The sequence below is a fragment of the Uloborus diversus genome, chromosome 6 (assembly GCF_026930045.1).
Source record: "Uloborus diversus isolate 005 chromosome 6, Udiv.v.3.1, whole genome shotgun sequence".
Classification (NCBI taxonomy): domain Eukaryota; kingdom Metazoa; phylum Arthropoda; class Arachnida; order Araneae; family Uloboridae; genus Uloborus; species Uloborus diversus.
Window position 1 is genome coordinate 68,884,866 of NC_072736.1, and position 4,358 is coordinate 68,889,223.

A 4,358-nucleotide genomic window follows, 5' to 3' on the forward strand; every position below is an offset into this window, starting at 1 on the left:
GAGAGAGTCGGAGAGCGAAGGTGAGCATTGGCGAAATTTTGGAAACAGTTGGCGTCGTTTCCAGGCTGCCAGTCACTTCGCGGGCTATTATTTATCCATTTCTTTTTTCTTTCTGCTTCTGCTGGAAATCTGAAGAGCTGAAATCCTTTTATGGAGCTGTTTACACAATTAACAGCCGAACAACCGCCTATTTGACTCAATTTAACACATACTAAAGAAATGTAAACATCGGCAGCAATGCTATCGCTACGAAGCACTGGATCAAGTTTGCTCCAAAATGGCGGATGCGTCGGCTCCTCCACTGTAGGGGCCTTACTCTCATCAACCTGGAGTCTGAAGACTCTTCTTCAACTTCAACTTCAGTTGCAATTCTGCATATTTTACGATCTACGTTATGATTATCCCCCTGAAAAATGAATTCCAGACAGATTTTGAGATGAGTCAGCTATTTCCTAATTGTCGACAAATTTGAGGACGTCAAAGACCAAGAACTAATGCACTTCGGCCTTGCTGATAAATGGGAAAAACAGACGATTACTGCCTAAAATTGGCGATCGCGCCAAATCCCCAGCTATCGAAATATCTTCAAAACTTCTAATAAAGAGAAACCCCAAACCAGTGAACCGTAAAATCAGGGGGGAAAAAGGAAATCATATAGTTCTATACCCTTTTGCATTTATAATCGTCTGAATTAGAACAAAACCTTTGATTTAGCTTTTCAAAAAGTAATGATATCCCAACAAAACATAAATGTGAAAAAGAAGCCAAGTTCGATCGAAATGAGGTTCCGGGTAGACGGTGTCACCGACAAAAAATAGTTCAGATCTAAACGGTTACCAAGTTCCTTAGCAGTTCCACATATATGTTGGATTTTCCCATGTTCTTCAATTCATTTAGAAAACAATTTTTTACTTTCTTTGATATTGGATTTAACCTTTTAAACGCCGTAATTCAAATTTTTAACTTTTACTTTTAATTTTTTGCTTAAATGTCTCAATTTACCTCTAGTATAGCTAACCTAAACTTGTTTTGGCGAAAAAATATTCTAAATAGGGTTTTCAGGATGTTCCCATTTGGGAACATCGGCGTTTGGAATGAAGTTAAACGGGAGGATTGATCTCGAAACTTTATTACTTCGAAATGGATGAAAAAATATGAATATTTTTGTTTATTTTGCATACTATTATACTTTTCTCTTCTGAATGACACTTTTTCTTCCTTATTGTCCATGGTATTGGGGGAAGCAAGATGAACGGATTCTCTTTTTACGTTCAATGCCGGTTTTCGCACGTTCTTCTGACAAACCGTACAACGTCTCTGAATGAAGGGGACAATGTAATGGTTATCTGTTTTTCTATTCAGAACAGGAGGATGTGATTTAGGTTCAGGTCTGCTTGACGCCTTCACTGAGAGTTAATATGATATCAGCTAGATGTTGCATATAATTCAGAGGAAGTATTTTGAAAAATAACTGCAGAAGATCCATTGCCGGAAGCTCGGGGAATTTTTCAGTCAATTTTTCGAGTTTTTTTCCAGGAAGATTTTCTTCAAACTTAGCATATATTTTCCACCTGTGATAGGGTTCTTGTTTCCGCTTTACTTTTGGAGCCGAGCATGAGGTTGTGCTTCCCTTTTGATATCCTGAATTGGGAATCTGATCATCTGAACTATTTGAACCTCTATCTTTATCGCTAAGCATCAAGTCAACCTTGCCGCCGACATCTTTAGGATAAACTTCATTTAAGGCTTCATCGTTTATGTGTTCTTCATCACTCAGACTCGCGTCTTTATCAGGTAGCAAAACACAAAGATCCTGCTCGTGTTTGTCATCAAGTTCGCTGTCGGATAAGCTGTGGAAATAATCTAACGCAGCTTCTAACGTTAAAACTTTGCGAGGCATCTCTATATGGCTGTTTACACGGAATGATAGTTCAAAAACGCTAAATAGATTAAAACTACATTATTTTGAGTCTAAAAACAAAATCGTTGGTATGTATGAGACTCGGTAAAAGAAACAACGCACGTGAGCCGAGTAATGAAATGAAATGATGAAATGAGACTGGTCAAAGTTCATAAAAGGCCCTTATCTTTACCTACCCGTCAGTCACGAGATACATTTCAAAAGGGTGAAACACATACAATTCTTAGAAAGTGAATACATTAGAAAACAAGAATTCCAACCCCGAAAACGCGATTCACTTATAATAAAGAGAATGCATGAAGGCGGGTGTGAAGGTCATATTTACAATAGAATAGTGATGTGAAAGGCAAGCTGATTGATAACAAATGTATGTTTGTGAATGAAAGAACCGAACACGTGTATTCAACACAAAACAGATCTTCCACAACAAAATATTTGAAATAAAGAGGAATCACTCTCAAATTCCGTGATTGACGAAAATCCTCCACAAATACTATACTCTAAACGCCAATGTTCCCAAATGGGAACGTGTCGGTTCTTATAGAAATAACTCTGAAGAAATAATAATTGGAAATATTTTGTTAAGTTGAAATAAAATATATTTCCTCTAGCTACTAAATAAAGCCAATAAAATATTTTTTACGTTTTTTTCTTTAAAAGCAGAGACAGAAAAACTTGGACAAATTCTAAAAGTATAACTCTAATTTAGTAAATTTGACTTTAATTTCAAGATAAAGGTTAAACGTACTTTAAAAATTAAGAACACTTAAAATAAATTCATACTGTAATGTGCCATTTCAGAAAAAATGACAGGTCTAAACAAATAATTAGGTTACTAAAAAAATTCACAAAAAAATGTTCCCATTTGGGAACATCGGCAGATAAAAGGTTAAAATTTGGCAAGTTTGAAAAAAAAAATAGCGATGACTAGAACTTGCCGCAAGTTTAAAATCCATTATCAAAGAAAGTAAAAATTGTTTTCTAAATGAATTGAAGAACATGGGAAAATCCAACATATATGTGGAACTGCTAAGGAACTTGGTAACCGTTTAGATCTGAACTATTTTTTGCCGGTGACACCGTCTACCCCGAACCTCATTTCGTTCGAACTTGGCTTCTTTTTCACATTTATGTTTTGTTGGGATACTAATTACATTGACTCTTGTTCATTGAAAATGTGCCTGAATAATTTATTTTTAAAAATTCAAAAATTTTAGGTAAATTTATGGTACAGTAAATATATGGAGAAAAGTTCCGCCCTTCAAATCATGTCGCCCTGGGCTATAGCCCAGTAAGCCCATACGTAAGTACGGCACTGAAGTTTATTTGTAAAACGCACTTTTCTGGCATTTGCCTAAGCTACCTAAAGTGATAAGAAAGTGTTGACTTTTTATCACAGTGCAGTAATACAGTGAAACCTGTGTATAACGATACTGTCTATAACAATATTTTTTTTTTTTTTTTTTTTTGGCCCCAGCAAAATATCAGCATGAATAAACCAACTGTCTATAACGATAACCTGTCTATTACATTTTATTTAGGTCCCAACAGTATCGTTGTAGACAGGTTTTACTGTATAAGTTTACCCTACTGACTCTTGAGTTCCTCTATCATTCCCTCATTTAAAAATTTATCTTTCTTTGCTTCCACTAAAATTTTTCTATTGATACCACTTCAGGGGATCGTGTAATGTCCCATCTAAAACTTCTTTTTTCAATCTCATTCAAAAAAAAATCATTATTGCATTTTTCACATCCATTTTTCCTGCAAACGATTGAGCAACTGTAATTAGCAGCTATGTACAGTAGCTCTGTGTAATAATCAGTGGAGAATCCAGGGCGGGGGGAGGGGGGCATGAGGCTACAGCTGCCCCCAGACCAAAACTAAAATCTTTTTGACTGACCTCATAATTACTTGTTTTCTTTTCTCTCTCCCTTTCTTTTTGAATGGCGCATTTAGTATTAAATATAAAAATTTTTGTCTCTTTTCTCGCTGTTTTTAACTATTAGTTTACAAGTTTTCACTTTTTGTTTTCTTCTATTTTGTTTACACCACCTGCAATAAACCATGCGCATTTTAGGGTGGTTTTTTTTTTTTTTTTTTTTTTTTTTTTTTGCATCCTTAACAAGAATTGACATTTTTGCCATCTAATTACTTAGCAATGGTGTCCAAAATGGATTTTTTTTTTTTTTTTTTTTTGATATACACCAACGTTAAAAATATAATTTCAAGTGTGATAGAAAGTTTGATTGGTTATTAACACCCCTAGATAGCAGATAAGGATTTTTTAAAAAAAATGCCTTCGTTTACATCAATGAACATTGGTGATGACAAGAAGACATAAAATCTTAATGACCACAGCCACCCCCCCCCCCCAGAACAAAATCCTGGATTCGCCACTAGTAATGATTAAGCAAACAGATATGTGCCTTCAAAA